The sequence below is a fragment of the Lasioglossum baleicum genome, chromosome 7, assembly GCF_051020765.1.
Source record: "Lasioglossum baleicum chromosome 7, iyLasBale1, whole genome shotgun sequence".
Classification (NCBI taxonomy): Eukaryota; Metazoa; Arthropoda; class Insecta; order Hymenoptera; family Halictidae; genus Lasioglossum; species Lasioglossum baleicum.
Window position 1 is genome coordinate 5889865 of NC_134935.1, and position 17997 is coordinate 5907861.

At 41.0% G+C, this 17997-nt stretch overlaps 2 protein-coding genes across 3 annotated transcripts in view; one reads left to right on the top strand and one right to left on the bottom strand.

Annotated features, from left to right (window-relative positions):
- The window catches only part of LOC143210198 (mediator of RNA polymerase II transcription subunit 20-like), a 153860-nt gene that overhangs the window by 45625 nt on the left and 90238 nt on the right, over nucleotides 1-17997 (top strand). The gene's annotated exons all lie outside the window — the stretch shown is intronic.
- LOC143210193 (facilitated trehalose transporter Tret1-2 homolog) overlaps nucleotides 1-17997 on the bottom strand; it is a 129455-nt gene that overhangs the window by 36422 nt on the left and 75036 nt on the right. Inside the window, exon 1 of one of the 2 annotated variants that reach the window (XM_076426834.1) lies at nucleotides 7467-8396. The exons of the other annotated variant lie outside the window; for it this stretch is intronic. The gene's annotated coding sequence lies outside the window, so the exon portion shown is untranslated. Of the gene's footprint in view, nucleotides 1-7466; nucleotides 8397-17997 lie in introns of those variants that run through there. 2 annotated transcript variants of the gene reach the window in all.

Below are 17997 nucleotides of genomic sequence, written 5' to 3' on the forward strand. Positions count from 1 at the left end.
GTCAGCGGTGCTCAGACGGTCCTAATCGCGCCCGAGGGCGTGGAGGATCGAAGGCCGAATCGAATCACAAATGGTCCTTTTGTTAATTGTTCTATAATAATTTTGCGAAAGTGAAACTCGCGATGGAAAACCGTCCGGTAAGCGCAGAATCGGAGTAACAGTTACAACTAGATTTCATGCATTTATAACGAAAAGGAGCAGGTGTCATTTAAAACAGTGGAAACGTTTGAAGAATTTAACCCTCGAAATATACCGAAATAACCGCGAAATTAGTTATAATGAGAGATTTTGAAGAATAGAGCATTTGAGAAGTTACAACGTGGATCAAAAGTATACTTCTCCGTTTCTAAACAAATGAAGAAAGCTGTTTTTGTGAAAATCAGTGTAACTTATAGAGATGAGATATTAGAGAGATAACTAACTTATAGAGAAACCGTTCCCCTTCGTATCTCTGCAACCAATGGTGATGCCGAAGCGTTTGCATTTACGAGTTCCACGTTGCACGCAACATGAAAAATACGAAGGAAAATGAAACACGAAAAAAAAAAGAGAAGCGATTTATGAATATTCAAGGGGAGACGCGACAGCAATATCATAGAATACTAATTTGCATCATAGAATATTAATAGACGACTAAGGTAGGTTAATGTAGACATGTTTAAGCAATGGACTGCGTCAGCTTATGCAAATTGCATATTTTACTTTCCTTAATGAATGCTTCTGGCACGTTGAAAGCAAAATAAAGTTATATATTCATTTTGTTCGGTTTTTAATCTTTTATGTTCACTTCGGTTATCGTTTTTCGTGGTCGCGTCTGTCAACGTCGGCCAACGTTTCGCGGCTCGGACACGGCACAGGGATCACGAGATACGGATCCATGGTCCCGCTTTTATCACAATAGGAAGCTGGGCGTCGAGTGATACTTCCGACAAGGCAATCCACTGAAATAGATGAAGATACTAACATGGCGCGCGTCATTCACCGCGCGCACGCTCGCTTTTGCCTGCTTGCTTGCTTGCTTGCTCGTGCTCGGGATGGGCGTCTTCTTTGACCGCTCACGTTCCCGCTGATCGTAACACCGATCAATCGGCGGGAACGAGCGATCGACGATCCCTCTTCATCGGCCGTGATTCCTCGTTCGCCGCAGCGAGTCATTGATAAACGACGCGACGATCGTTCGCAAGCGCGCGCGAATTTTTCATCCCACTCGCTCCCACTGTCCCGACGAGTACGCGACCGGCTTCTTTAACGAGGAAATCGAAGGATTCGCGGAACTCGCCCCGTCGCAAATAGTAAATTCGCTTCATTCAACTGCTTCATTCAGTTTCCGACTATGCGAGATTGCTGTCGATTCGAATTTGTTGCGATCTTGATTACACCGGATTACCGCATGCCATCACAAAATTGCAACCTTCACGCCCGGTTCACGGAGCACTGAAACCGACTATTTCACATTGCTTCGTAAAGCTGACGGAAATCTGTCCATCCATATTTTTAGTATGAATGCATTTTGACAAAAATGGAAAGGTAAGATTGTGAACAGATAAAAAATTCAAAATTAACTGTAGAAATCAAATTGAATGTTATTTCCTCCCTTAATGACTTGAATAGAGAAATCGTATATTGACATCTTCAATTTTGAAAATTTTCCAACAATTTTGAATTTCATCTACTCAATTTTGTTATAATTGCATCAAGATCCGCAATCTATTAATAAATAACTTTAAAACTGTACTTCTACTGTACATGAAAATTACTTTAAAGAGAAACTGATAGATAGACTGCGGATCTTTATGCAAAATAAAATATGTTTGCATTGATTGCAAGACAGAGGAGCGAATTAAAAATTTCTTTCTTCTTTTAATTATCTGATTAGGTTGAAAACAATACACTGATGACTTTAAATCTTTTTAATATGTTCACTGGTTTAAATTGTGCTTACACATTTTTGTGATAAATGCATAAAATCCGTAGTCTACTGATAGATTAGTTTGGTCATTTCACTGCATCCCAGTGGTAATTTGTCGACTACATTAAATAATTCACTAACCTACGAAAATTATTCAGCGAACTCTGCCCAATGGTGGAAACTACTTCTCGAAAATATTCTGTTTGTTGAAATCGAAGAATATCTCGGTTTCCCGAAAGTGCCGCGCTTTAGAATAAGATGAAGTTTATCTCCGAGCTCACGAAGTTTTTCTGTCCCATAAAATATGAGCACAGCGGAAGATTTAGTCAGCGAAATTCAAGGAAACATTTGATCCGCCCTCTCTGCGCGATCCTCCGCAAATACCCAATTTATTGCGCGGGATTTTCACCTAGTCGAGGTTTATTTGCGGATGACTCAGTCAGAGCTATCTACGAACCCCATAAATCTTCCTCTATTGCTGATTGTTTTCACTAGAAACGATATGTTTGACCCGAGTTCTCGATACGCGCCTCCGAAAACATTTCGATTGTTGCTGGAACCGTCGAAATCCCAGTTCTTCGAATCTGTTCCGCTATCTTCGAGACTGGGAATCGTACACACTTACAAGTAAACGGTATTCCATTGACGATAAAATTGCAAAATTCACGTAATATGTTTTGTTAAATACATGATTCGTGGATAAACACTGATAATTCTATCCACTGCCTGCACAGATGCGACATAAAACTAAGAATAAAAAATTTTATAAAAAAAATTAATTCGACTTCGAAAAAACGCACTAATAAGGATGAAATAATTTCCATTTAATTTATGTGAATATACACGAACTTAAACACAATACAATCTTTTCGGAGGCGGCGCAAAAATTAGAAATTTTCCAAATGACAGATGTTGATGATTATGATTTCATTGCAATATGGTGGACTTGGAAATTAGTAGGTGGGAAGACAAGATACATTAAAATGTGAAAGCATGTAGAAGAATTTAAGGATTTTCGTAATTTCCAGTGTCGATAATTTTCAATTTTGCGCCGCCTCCGAAAAGATTGTATTGTATTTAAGTTCGTGTGTATTCACATAAATTAAATGGAAATTATTTCATACTTTTTAGTGCATTTTTGTAAAGTCGGTTTAATTTCTTTTTATAAAATTTTTGTATTTCACACTTTTTAGTGGAACGAGCAGAATTTGTAGAACACCGTAGGATGGTTTTTCGGTCATATTGGTTATTTGCAATAAAAACCGCAAAGAATGAGAAAATGCAAAATTTGTTTTCAAAAGACCAATCGGGACACATACCCTACAAAATGCAGAAGGTTTCGCCCGGATTGGTCCATCCATCCATCTCGGAGTAATCGGTGAAATAATTCATTTTTCGCAAATAAAATCGTAAGGAATAAAAAAAAGGAAAATTTTTTCACGGAACCACCCCGGGGACATACTCCACAAGATGCAAAAGATTTCGTTCCGATTGGTCCATCCATCTCGGCGTAATCGGTGAACATACATAGAAAAAAAGCGGAAAAAAGTGGCGCATACGGATCGAATTGAGTAACCTCCTCCTTTTTCGAAGTCGGTTAAAAAGACACGACGTCGGAGAAAAAGAATCTTGATCCACCAAGCATATCTGAGAAGTACGGTATGCCAGGCAATGAAAGTATATCGCGGCAGGAAAAAGAAGAGCAGTACCAATTCCTAGAAGTGTTTTCGAGTGAGCTGTGAAAGATCGTGGCGCCTGTTATCAACCGAAGCAACTTAATTTCCCGGAACAGTTTACACTTTTTGATTACGGAAAGATTGTGGGAACATCTGTTTCAGAAAAAAAGGAGTGCTGTTTGACGACTCTTGCGAAATAACATGGTGTAGTCGTCTACTGGAAGACACTTTGAAATTGACACCGACAACATTGACGTGTCTGTTATTTCAAGATTCTGTTGGAGATTGAGAAATGTCGTGCAACGTTACGAAATTCGAATACTGAATATGAAAATGATGTGTACTTTGTGAAAGCGGCGAGTATTAAGAAAACATGACGTTAATCGTCAGTTATGTACATATTTATTTTCTACTGCATATTTAATTATTGCATACCAATATCGTATATCTAGTTTTCAAATTTTGAAACCTCGCACGATACTTCATGTTCAAATGAAAATAATGTGCATGTTAAAATAATAAGTATCGAGAAAGTGTATCTATTTTCATTTAAACGTAAAGGGATGAATTGCACGCGTCAGCAATAAATTTATTAACAAAAATAAATATCAATGCAATAACGCCATAAGGTAAACACCGGCGGTATGTACTGCACAGATCGATGACATGCATCTTGGCTATCTGACTGAAATACATTTAGCAGGGCAATCCCATGTGTTCTCTGTGATAAGAAATTACTGATTAATTCTATAAATGTCGTTCAACTGTAGCGATACAATAAGAATAAGTTAACGAGCTGCCGACACGCAGTTATATGTATCCAGTTCATGTCCTGTTATCTTGTGAACTAGATATTAGGTTGTCACTTGCAAAATTCGAACTTTCTAACATAGAAAAGTCAAATTGGTCGGGTCTGGACGAGAATTTGTTTCTTCGGGAACTGGAATTACAACGCGAATTGAAACCGTGTCTTGTTACAAAAAGCTTATTTCTTGCCGAGGGATTTGCGAATCCTTGAGAAATAAAAAAATCTGAAGCTGTAGAAATACTTTCGGGTCCCCGCACACCTGTAATTTTGACTAGAAAACTTTGAAAAATGTATGACATGCTGTCTTTCTGTCCCGGACTGTAGAATTCCTGCCCGATCGAAACAATCCGGAAACTCTGTACGCTCGTTGATTTTTCAACGATTTCATGGTATTTGGAGAATGTTCTCATAGTTCCCATAGTTTCCATAGTTTCTCGATCGCGGATTCCCCCCTTGCACTCTCGGCTCGTCGTTCGGGCGAAAGTAATCATCGGCAAAACAGTTTCGGAAGCGATTCGCCGGGGTCTGGCGCACCGCAATTTCCGCGGCCGGACACACAATACGGGCCGGTACAATTAAAAGCGAAACGACGCTATATAAACAGCCGCGGAAACGATATAATCACGTGACGTAAGTGGGAGTGCGTTGAATTACGCACGGCCCAGAAATTATACGAGCGAGTGGTCGGCTAACGAACGCAGTCTCTGGGATAGGCCATTCACACCGATCCCCGTTCGCTACTTCGTGGATCATCGGTGTCTCCGAACGAATCGTTTCCGAACGATCTAACGATCGATCAATCGATCGATCGCTGCCGGTTTTCGAGAACTGATCCTGGAGATACGAAACGAGAGGCACCGTCTGTCTCCAGCCAGTTTCTCTTGCTTTCAACCTGTTAACTTGGCGGCTTTACGACCGCAGTCGTCTAACTGAAGATTATTCATGCACTTGCAACAACGGTGCACCGCACAGTCTCATGCAAATCTATATTTTTATAGACCTGCACGCGCAATCTAATGTAAAATAGAAGTTCCCATTCTTGTGTCGCCGCATCGCAAATAAATTGATAAATTGTTACACATATTAGGTCGTGTGGAATTTTTGATTCTGGAATGAAAATGTTAGGTGGCGATTCAATTAAGAAATTACAATCTTCAAATTTAGTATAGTATGTACGTCATTTTAAAGTGCCCAAAGCTGATCTTTAAAGTCCTGTCTCCTGACTTAACTGGTCTAACGGAGTGTGTGAATTATTTTCTAAAAACAATCTATAGAAATGAGATTTTATTAATACTCTTTTTTAACAGTGATTTTATTATTGAATGTCGTTATCATTTTTACTCTGCTCAGCCTAAAGAAACTTGTAAAGCAGCTTTCTAAAAATAGTGAATAAAAGCGGGATTTTATCAGTGATCCACAGTGTCGCGATTACAGCGTAATTACATGTAATAGGATTACATCTCGCCTGATTTTCGCTATCGAAGGGTGAACCAAGCAGGGATCCCCGAGTGGAAGGTTTCACGGGACTGACGCGGCGCTGTGAAAAAGTTAGGTGTCAACCGGGGAAGAATTATTTTCGTCGGTTATCGCGAGCAGACACGGCTTTCTGGTCGTTTTCACGATAAGTTCGTATCTTAATACGGTTCGAGTGCGCAATTATTTATGCCTCTCTTAAATAAGATTGCGTATCGAAACGTCAGTCCCCGGGAGAGACGCCGCACATTGTTTCCAGCCGGCTGTATATCCGGTTTCGATGTGTGTACTCGTACCCGTACGCAGAAACGTCACGAGAGGATTTGCGTATTAGAGGACGTACGATCGCCAAGGATCACGGAGGCGAGGCTTTTCTTTTCTTGTGGTCTTCGCTTTCCGAGAACAACGACGACGCATTTCGTCCTGGAACGCTCGTCTAGGTCACGATCTTTTCTATCGGATTCGCTTTCCTTCGATCTTCCATCTATTTACATTTACACGCAGAATATTTACACGCCCGATGCTAAAGGTTACGCGAATTCCAGATACCGATCCGCCGACTGCGCACTCCGTGCGTCGCAGTCCAAACCGCGTATTAATAATATGTACTATTATTATTAAATTCACACTATTATGTTTGTTAAAAAGCTTTTATCTCAATTGCAATAAACTGGAGTGAAATGGAAATTGATTTGCTTCGTTAATATGTTTAATACGATGAAAATAGTATAACAGTACTTTTACATTCTTCTAATGTTTTTACCGCTGTCTAATTATAATATACAGTGAACCACAGTAATATTCGGACACTTTTGAAAGGACGTTAATTTTTTAGAAGTTGGAACAATTAGTTTACCACATAAGAAGTTTTTCAAAAATTGCAAATTCAGTCGGAATGATCACAATGTACTGAATAATGAACAATACAAACGATTCACTATTTCTTTATCTTGCACTAACGATTAAGATAGCTTTATAACAGGCTCAATGCTTGCTATGCAATACAATATTTCTGGAAAGAGTAATTTGCAATGTTTTCAGTGTGAATTCGATTAAAAAAGCAATTCTTCCGGTTGTTAGAAAGCTCCCATGCACGCCGCATCTTCAGGATATATGTATGGTATGTAGCAAAGGAAGTAGCGTGTCTGTACTGTCTGGAGCGAAGACGAGCACTTCGAAGACTGTGCAGTTTTATGTATTATATTAGACGCGAATGCGAGAGACGTACCAAGACTGCAGATTTTTATGAAAAATAAAAATATTCTGTTTCTTCGTTCAATAATTTGAATGCGTTTATTTAAATACAGTTACTTTAATTACAGAAATATATTCATCATGAATTGTCTGAAGCAATTTTATGAAGCTTGAATAGATGCAGTCTTGTCATTATCGCAAGGCAACATACATTACGATAGTTACAAACATTTTCTTATGCAAAGCTTTAGAAAGTCGAAGATGTTATAAATGCATAAAATCCGCAGTCTCTTGACAAATCACGCGAAGCTCTAAAACAAAGCTTCGAAGTTCCCGCACAATTTCCCTAATTTTCAAAACGTAATGCTTTCGTTTCAACACTGGAGAAACGAGACCGCAGACTTACGAGAAAGGGTGGTGACAGTCAGAGGCCACGTGGTGTTCTCCGCGGTGGAATAGAGGGCGAAGCACGTGGTGTATCTTCCAGGTCTGCGAGAGAACACTTTACAGGCTCCCGGCGCCAGCTCCTCCGGAATCCCTCTCGATCATGTTCGACGATGGATTTCCACGATTCACACGCAACAACCACACAAACTATCCGCGTGGTAACCGAATAAGTACAGAACGTGTCCCGTGACCGTGATCGCCGGGAGAGGAAACGATCCGCGTTCCCGGCCGGTGCGTCGCGAACTGCAAACTGATTTCCCGGGCTAATCAGTCCGGCAGCCGACGAAAATAAATTCGTGTATGAGAACCATGACACAATTAGCCGGCTTCTCTGTCCGGAGGGAAGCTGGATGATTTATGAGGCGAACGGACACCGCAGACGGTCAATGACAGTGCATGCGCGTTGCGGACGAGGGAATCGTCTTAATTAGGCGCGATTAAGCGAGACACGCGTTTTCTCTCTCGGTCTCTATCTGTACGTCCCACCGATCGACCGATTCGGCGGACCAGGGATCGTCAGCTTAACCTAGTGGAGTTACGGTTCCACTGCCGCGACTTGTCCGCTTGCTGACCATCGTAGCACTGAGCTCTCTTTCGAGCGACGAGCCATAGGGCTTCGAGTGCCAGGCCTCTTCGTCTCGCTTCGGTTCGCTACCCTCCCTCTCTATCTATCTATCTCTCTCCTTCTCTCCCTCCAGATCACGAGACTCCGACCCTCTCTTTCCCTCTATGCCGGTATTTCTGCTCCACGTGTGTACGCACGTGGCCGCGCGCACACGACTCAGAAACACTGCTCTTCCCGCTGAATGCTCGTCTACTCGACACTACCGACTCTTCCGGCTTCGGCCCCCGAGTCTGGATAGCTAAGCGTCGTTTTTCGGCGGATCATCAACTGCCTGGTACATAGCTTTTGCCCGCGGCTTCGCTCGCATAGAAAACTGTTTAATGCCCTCGGAAATTGATATTGTTTCTCCATAAAATCTTTTAACCCCCCATTCACTCCTATAGAGTTTTAATTTTATGTCATGCCGTCATCTTAGATTTCAAACCCCCTTTTCACCCCCTTAGGGGATCAATTTTTTAAAATGCCGAAACAGGTGTTTGATTAATTATATCAAAGAGCATTAAGACCAAGTATGAAGTAAATCCCCGACCACGAACAAAATATTCCTCATACAAACGTTGCAACCCCTTTTCACCCCCTTGGGGGTTGAATTTCGAAATATCCTTTCTTATCCCTTGTATAGATCATAAAGGAAACCTCTGTGCAAAATTTCAGCTTTCTAGATCCAAGGGTTTAGCCTGGGCGTTGATCAGTGAATGAGTCAGCACTGCATTTTTATATATGTATAGAGATTGGGAAGACCAATTCAACCATGTATAACACAGGGTCTGTCCGGAAAGTAATGCAACCACATTAAAAAAATCTATTGAACATGCGAGTACAAATCTTTAAAATTCCTCAAAGTAGGATCTTCGGGCGTCGATACATTTTTTCCAGCGCGATTTCCATGCTTCGTATGCTCCCTGGAAGGCGTTATCTGGAACCTCTCTCGTAGTACCCTCGTCGTAGCCTCGTCGAGCACTTCCAACCAAAACTTTTCCGTAGACTACAGGGAAAACAGTAAACGGTACTTCTTAGTTGGAAGTGCTCAAAAGACTCGAACAAACGGTCAACCGCGTCAGAAAAGAGATCGCTGACAACTGGGTGCTTCACCACGACAACACGCTCAGCCACACCTACCTGCGAGTTCGCGAGTAACTGTCAAAAAATAACATCACAACACTTCCTCGACCTTCGTACAGTCCTGACTTGTCTTCCGCCGATTTCTTCTTGCTTCCATAAATTAAATATGTGCTGAAAGGATGCCATTTTGAAAGGGTGGAACGCGTCAAAGAGGCTGCGGCGAGGTGTACTACGAGAGGTTCCAGAAAACGCCTTCCGGGGAGCGTACGAAGCATGGAAATCGCGCTGGAAAAACTGTGTCGACCCCCGAGGGTCCTACTTTGAGGAATTTTAAAGGTTTCTACTCATATGTTCGATAGATTTTTTTTATGTGGTCGTATTACTTTCCGGACAGACCCTGTACGTTGACCTTCGAAGGAGTTACTCTTCAAAAAGAATAACTTAACGTGCGAAGACCATGTTCATGTTCACCGTGCTCTACGTTGATGTAAAAGCATTTCGTAAGTTTACTGAACCATGATTGGTAAATGTTGACCCATTCGTGAATAAAACATTATTTAAAAAATCCCGGATTCTGACGCGGCCCCCACTGACAAAAATTTACTCGATTTTGGAAATCGTTTCCTAATTATAATGTCATAGCTTAATTTTGTGTGGATTATCTCTCTACTATAATTTCAATATCGATGTCGCGAAAGTATCGGATTCCTGCAAGTTGGGTATGATTGAGGCGCGGGGGCGGAGCCAGACAGAGGAAACCGAGTTCAAACGCAGCGTAATTTCCCGTGCAAGCTATCATTACACGAGAACTCGCCCTTTCGTAGGAACTTTTAAGCGGCAGCAGCCCGCAGTTCTCCCTTTTTCGAAACTTCGTCGACGCGACCGTTTCTGCGAATCGATGCTCGGGTCCTTTCGAACCCGATCTCCGCCCTCTCTGCCCTCGTTCAGGACAAATACACCTTTTATCGATGCTTCTTGCGCTGAACTTCCCATTGACGATAACTAGCTCGTTGCTTGCCAGACGTTTTATTAGATTGGTGCAAAAATAAATCAAATATGCATTACATGTTGTAATATTAATGTGCTTCGTTATTGTCAATATAATTGGTAAAAAGAATTGTTTAAAATTAGAATCATGGAGCATACAACAATTCTCGCGAAGTATTTGACAATTTTAAACTGTGTATTCAATTTCATTTGACACTGAAATAGATTTATTGTCACCATCGTTATTAGATAGTTCCAAGGTTTTGTTCGTTTATTTTTAGAAACACACGTTTCCTTTCCCTTACTTACAGTACTAGCAGAAAGATTGCAGTCGCTTTCCGAATCAATAGAAATAGAACTATGATGCTTGTAAAGTCAACAAACCTGAGTAACCTCGGACAATAGCATCACCTCATAAAACATAGCTATAAAGAGTTCAGCGTCTGTTTCGAATACCCTTAGCTTTGAGTCAGCAGCAAATTTCGTCACGCGATTTCGCTGAAAAGCCAGAAAGTCACACTCAATTTTTTATGATTTCGTGTTATTTCTAGACTGTGGAAATTTATGCATTCTGCAATTTTTGTATTTTGAATTTTAGAGAGAGAGAAAACTCGAATCAAGTAAAATCTTATTCTTCGTGGTAGTAGCCTGGTTAGATCTGAAATAAATTAAAATCGTACCTATTTTGTTATATCACTGAATAATAATTTATAAAGGAAGAGCTTGCGTGTGAAAGTGGATAGAACGCCTGTCTGCATAAGAAAGTGATAACAAAAGGAAGGGCGGATCTCGGCGATGGTGTTAGAAACTCGACTTCATCACCTCGAGCGACGATTATTTTTCAGATTCCCTGCTAATGACTTTTTCCCGATTTCATCCAGGCGCAGCGCAACCCACGCGAATGAATTGTTTCCACCTAGCAAATACAAATACTCATTAGCAATGTTTACTTACTTTCTCCCATCGATCATCAGCGGTGTGGCCGTATCGAAAACCGTAAAAACCTAACGACTTCATTTTCGTAAATCAATCATCATTTCATTACAGTCTTCTGTTTACGACTGGTGACTATTCAACTATTCGCCGTTGGTGAATGGCGAGAGGAGAAAACTCCAGCCGCCTCCCCAATCGTTTAATTGGCCACGCGTGGGCCGACACGTTCATTATCATAAATCATAGGACAATCTATTACAATTCGGTTATAGTTTACGATGCGAGCCACGGGCTCGTTCAAGTAGCCGCGTTTAATGGCTATTTATACCCGTTCGCGGACGAAGGCCAGGCGCGCATCGTTTCTATCCGTTTTATCGTTCGACCCAATAAACCACGCGAAACAACAACGTATGCGCCTCGATCGATTCAAATTACTCGGTAATTAAGAAATATCGCCGGGAGCGCGCGGTCTTCGCGCTTCCGACGATCAATCAGAGTTATATCGGGATCGCGAACACTTGGACGAAAATCTATTCGAGTCGAATTTAATCCGACAGCGTTCGGCTTATAGGCGTTTATACGAATTTACAATTCCATGGACGAAATTGAAAGGCGGGGGAGCTCTGGACACTTGAATGAAACACAAAGAGATACCGTTAACATTTGGACAATCTTAAAGAGACGATCACTGTTTTAATATTGGACCAGACGACTCGAATTTCTTTCTTGAGACGTTAGGACAATTAGTTTACTACATGAAAAGAAATTTTGGAAAATTGCAATTGGTCAGAGAATTCCAGAGAAAATAAAATTCACTGCTAGATTGCGGATGTTTATGCAATTACGGCTTTTGAAAATTTGCAGAAAATGCTAGGATATAAAATACAACAGAATTTGGTACGATTTTAATTTATTTTAGATCTAAACACAGGTGACCAGAGCTGGGCAAAAATTCAATCAACGATTGCCGACTAAACTTCTACTTCAATCGTTAATCGCGATTAACTATTCATCTCCTAGTTTAGTCGTTAATACGTAAATACTTATTAATCGTTAAAAAATTGCGGTTAACGATTAAATACTTATTGATTGTTTGATTAAATTTCTACTTTTTAGTCGTTAATTGCGATTAACGATTACATTCTTTTCAATTGGAATCGTCAATCGCATAATTGATTAATGATTAAGTGCTGAAATTTCGAAATGAAATATGGAATCAAAACTATATATGAATACTGACAAAAATGTAAACTGAGTTTAGGTGTATTGTCATTTGGTCTATAATATAAATTCTGTTTACGTGCTTTTATGTTTTTGTTCGATGATTTCTTTTTTTAATCAACGATTGACGATTGACTTCGTCAATCGATTGACCCAATCGTCGATTTTTCGATGATTTCTTCTTTTAATCAACGATTGACGATTAACTTTATCAATCGACTGAATCAATCGTCGATTTTTCGATGATTTCTTTTTTTGATCGTACACATTAATCAATCAATCATGATTAAAATGTTAATATCGATTAATAGCCAACTCCTGCAGGTGACTACCACAGAAAATGAAATCTTATTTGATTAGAGTATCTTAAAATTCGTCTACAAAAATAGCAAATTGCAGAATCATTCGCAGTCTAATCGTAACATATTATAATATATGATGTAATAAAAAATATCTTATGTTGTACTTTTCGGGTGTACAAGTAAAAAAGACAATACTGGAAAGCTTATTATGCGGACCTTCAAAACTACGTCAAAGAAATGGACTTTTTTCCAACTTTCAACGCACCGTGCGTAGTGACGTTAATTTTTCCATCGGTCTCGAGTCAAGTGGAGTCGGACGCGTGAATCACGGTTGAAAATATGCGACAAAGAGAAGCGAAGAGGAGAGAAGTCTGGTCTCGGGCCGAAGATTCCTCCGGGCGAACGGTTCCGTCGGATTTTTCACGGGAGAACTTTGATCCCGTCTGGCATCCCGCCGTTCTTCTGTTTCTGCCTCTTGCCGATCGGGAACCGGAGGGCACTTTAAAAATATTCCTGAAAAACGGCACGCGCCTCTCCCGCCACGCCGATTTACAAAGCCCCGGTCGTTCCTAGCCGATTATGCACGCGGAGACGGCGCACAATGGCTCGACGCATTGTGACGACTCAAATATAAATGCAAATCGCTAAATACTCGCATAATCTCGAAAGGTGGTGCGCGCGGTTATGGACGCGACCGTGGTGTCGCCTCAATCGAAACGCTCGTCGAGAGACACTTCGCGACCAGTTTATTTAACCGTTTTGCACGATGAATAGGATTCGAGGATTTTCGAGACGACTGGGTGCGCCGGCTGCTTCTGGAAAAGTTTGATCCCGATGCGGGGGAACCCGGAAGAGAATCCAACCATAATGTTCGTGATCGCTTCTATCGAAAGGCGAAGATTTGAATTTGAATTGTTCAACTGGTCGTTGCATATCTCTGATCAATACAGGGTGGAAATAAATGATACGCGACTAACGCGATTCGACGCCTTCTGTTTGGTGGAAATTTGTGTAAAAAAACTTCAAGGTTATCAATTGTTTAACCCTTTGAATTGAACCCTAAAAATTGCTGTATCATTATTCTAAATATTGTTTACATTATTAAACGTTATGAAACATTTAGGTATTGTATGAGGTATTATACCAATTTCGTATCCATAAAATTTCTAAGATCATAGGGAATGGAAATATTCTAGATTGGAAGATATGTTCAATTTTTGAGTTAAAATAGCTCCGAGTGCAAAGGGTTGATATCTCGCTTCGCAATGCGTTCATGTAGACAGATATACATTTACAAGAAATTGATTTTTTTATTTTTGCCCGACGCAGTGTCGCGTAGAGGGAGAACAAACACTTCTTCCGACAAGAAATATCCTCCCCGACGGAATCCATTTTTACAGCATCCTTGGAAAAACATCGATCGGAAATCGCGTGTCCGTTCTGTCGGGAGGCGCTTAGGCGCTCGACGCGCATATGTAAAAGGACACGCGCGCATGCATACATATCAGGCCGCGACAGAAATCGCCAGTCGGCCAACGTGCCGCGAGTTAGCGTCGTTAATGGAATTTCATTTGGCAGTTCCTTCACGGACCGTGTCAGATCGGTCTTCTGGCGATCCTTGTTTTCGTCTGATCAGTCCTGCATACACGGACCAACGTGTCCTTCCAATCCGTCGCTCGACTACCAAACACGACCGACCTCAATGCTGTGTGAACATAGAAAAGGTAGTGGACAATACGCCAGGAGGAATCGCGGTAGTGACTCGGTATACAGTATTTTATCGATAAATGTCCCAAATGTCTGGCCGACTAATGTCCCAGAACTATCCCCACTCCTAAGGGGTGGGCCCCTCTTGAGGGGCCGCGAAGCTCGAGCGGCCTCGGTCGCCGAGAAGTATGACATCATACAGCTCGGGTATATCGGTGAGACCACACTAATCCAATGACAAAACTTCTTTATTCTTCATTAATTTTTTATGGGATTTTTACCAACATATTCGTGGCATTTTTTAAATGAAAATGTTACCAAATATGATATAATTCCGATAATATTTACAATGAATATAAGAATATTTACATGGAAGAGAACAGCGTATGGGAATCTCCGCGTGACTTTCTTTCCCATACGATGTCCTTTTTTGCGTCGAAAACTTTCATCGTTCATTACACAAGTAAATATAATTGGAATTATATCATATTTTGTATCATTTTCATTAGAAAAGTGCCACGAATATATATGTTGGTCAAAGTCCCATCAATAAATAATGAAAATAAAGAAGTTTTGTCATCGGATTAGTTATGTTTACACTTCTCGACGAGCGGGGCCTCTTGATCTCCACTGTCCTTTTCTACGTTCGGCAAAAATCAAAGAATAGTATCCCTGACAGATAATTGTCCCTGAGCAGACCCGTGTTGGAGTCCGCTGAGAAGCGTAATATGTATAATATAAGCGTTTCGTTTCTAATCTTTATAAAACTTGCACCTACACATTTGTGACATTTTTCTGACTAAAACGAGACCAAACACGATCCGACTTTCTTAAAATTCGTTTACAAAAATTGCAAATTGCATAAACATCCGCGGTCTAATTATTTTATTAACAAGAGTCTAGCAATAGTCTAGAACATTTCTGGTGATTTAGAACAAGTCTATTATTCGAATTAAACCAGCAAATATAAAAAATGTAACGAACAAGTTCTTTCTGAATATTTTCAAACATACTCGTACATGCTTCGCCAGCTCAAATTACACACAAGTACAATTACTTCCGACATCTATTAGTAAACGGTAGAGACTTGTTCGAGTGGCTAATATTATTATTCCCCATTTGCGAAACGATTAAAATGGAACCAGCACGAACAATGCTGCCACGAAATTCCACGGCATGTAGTTTGTAAACGTGTCGTGTATTTCTTTTTTTTCATTTTACACCCTCCGGTAGGAGGGTTTCGGAGTTCGGGCGACCCAAGCGCAGAAAATATTGAAAACAGAAGCCCCGTGTCTGTGAATGGGACAAACGTGCCGGGGTTTCCTCGGAATATTCCAATTATTCCGCTGGAAGAGCTGCCCCGTAAACAATTTCTCGGTGGGGGCGCTGGCGTCTCTTCGAACGCGCCAACCCTCGTCGCAGGTTCCGAGCAAGCTCGTCAACGAATAAATAAACAATGTTTCTTTCCCTTTTCTTCGTGTGCGTTCCAAACACACCTCCAGAAATATTCAACATTCGGCGAAGTTCTTCGTTCGCGCTTTTTCCTATTCACCTGGAACGCCATTCGACTTTCTACTCTATGTCTCAATAACTATCCCAGTTATTAGTGTAGGAAATAATTAAACGTATTTCAATCCAAGATTCTCGATATGTAATTGATTAGAAGAATAGAAAATTTGTCATCCTAGTAAAAGTCACGAGTGGTAATGTATGAGAGCGTACCTCTCGCTACAAGTTCGAAGAAACATGTTGTGGTCAACGAGCCTGAGAAGTTCCGCGACGCAATGAAGAATGATGATAATTAGTATCGAGAACTGTATAGGAAACCCTCTTAATGAATCCTGTTTTTACCGGGGTTCGCAGGAATCGATCAAATCGATGAAAAAGAGAGTTGAAATTGATGGGAACATGGATTGCTCGAACGTGGATTAATTGATAGAAGCGATAGATACAAAGGAAAGCGTAATGAAGCCACGTTAACCAGCTTGAGTCTAGTAACAGCATGATTCATTGGGAAGCGCCGTAAATAATCTTCACTTCGATCTACCAATCGATCCTCGCCGGTTCTAATTAAATGAAGACATTCGTCATTAACGGGAACTTGCGGAACCATTCTTATCGTCATGCTACTTCGACAATCAAACTGGAAAACGTAACGAGAAATAAGAATTAAAAGAAAAATATCCAAAGCTTTTAGAATAAAAATTTTGTCCCGGAGTGCACGTGGGAGTACACACGTGTCGGCAGATTTATCAGGTTTTACGGGCATTATAATAATTATTTATCCGCGCGGATCGGCTGATAAATCGGCGTCCATCGGCGCCGCAACATAGTGTATCCGCGTTCGAATCGCTCGACGAACATTTCCTCGGTAATTGTGGACCGTGCACATCGGAGATAGAACGTGATTATGTGTAACCTTTACAGAACCACCGTCGATTAATCTTCCGCCGGTGGTTTGTTATTTAGCACCGCGTACCGTGGCGCTTTTCTATTCGAATCCCATCCACGGGAACGCGTGTATCCCGAGCCATAGATAAGGATTAGAGCCGCGTATCACGCGTGGATTAAAGGCAATTGATCAAGATGATCGATGCAGTGGTGTAAGCGCGACCGCGACATCTGCGACGCTTTGGAAAAATCTGTCTAGCCGCGAATTGACGACTGATTTAAACGCTCGGGAAACGTTACAGACGCGGACCGGGTTAAATATATCGTTCAAAAAAAAAAAAAAAAAAATACAAAAACCACAAAAAAAGAAAAAACAGATCGTGAAGACGAGAGAATCCGCGACTCGGATTACGTTTCTCATCACGTCCGGTCGTTTGTTTGTGCTTCGATCCGGATTATATTCTACCCGACACGTGCGGCTCCCGAGTCCAACAACTTTTAATCTTCTTCCCTTTGCCTCTTTCGCCATTGCTTTTACCGAAATCGCTAAATATAGCGAACAACAACATTTTAATAACAGAAGTATGTGTGCAGGGTGGTCCACCCAACTTCAGCTCCTCGAATCTCTCGTTTATGCTGCTTATTTACAATTAACCATTTCAAAAATTGTAGACCGCCAAATGTTGATTGACTCTTGTTTCAAACATTTGTTTGTCTCATTATCGGAATTGCCTGAAAAATCGCGTTCAATTTTGAAATACAGAATAATTGATAATGGTATTCATAAGATGTCATTTTTTAAATGGCTGTTCTAGTTATAATTTTATTAAATTTCATAGACATTTTCATAGACACGTCATATTTTACTTTTAATGGAAAAGACCCGTTGAAAATCAAATAATTTCAAATTGTCTCGACGGCTTGTGGCATGGTCAAGTAATCCCATGAAACGAAAGTAGAAGAACCAATAAGAAATTTGTTCGGTGTAGTGACTTGGCCCCAGATTCCCCACCCAACCGTGAATAACACTCCGTCATTCCACATTCTTTCGTGTCGAGATGAATGTCGTCGTTCGAAGGCACCTGAAAATAAGGGTCGAGGCAGAAGAGAGCAGGAAGCCCTTCAATGCAGGGAAAGTGTGGAGGCCTGCTTACGGTCGGGGACGTGTCCTAAACATAATATTTGTTGTAATAACATCTTGACGGTGTGCTTATACGCGGTCGGAGGCGTTCGAGAGGCTGCCGCGTGGAAACGCTTTCAGC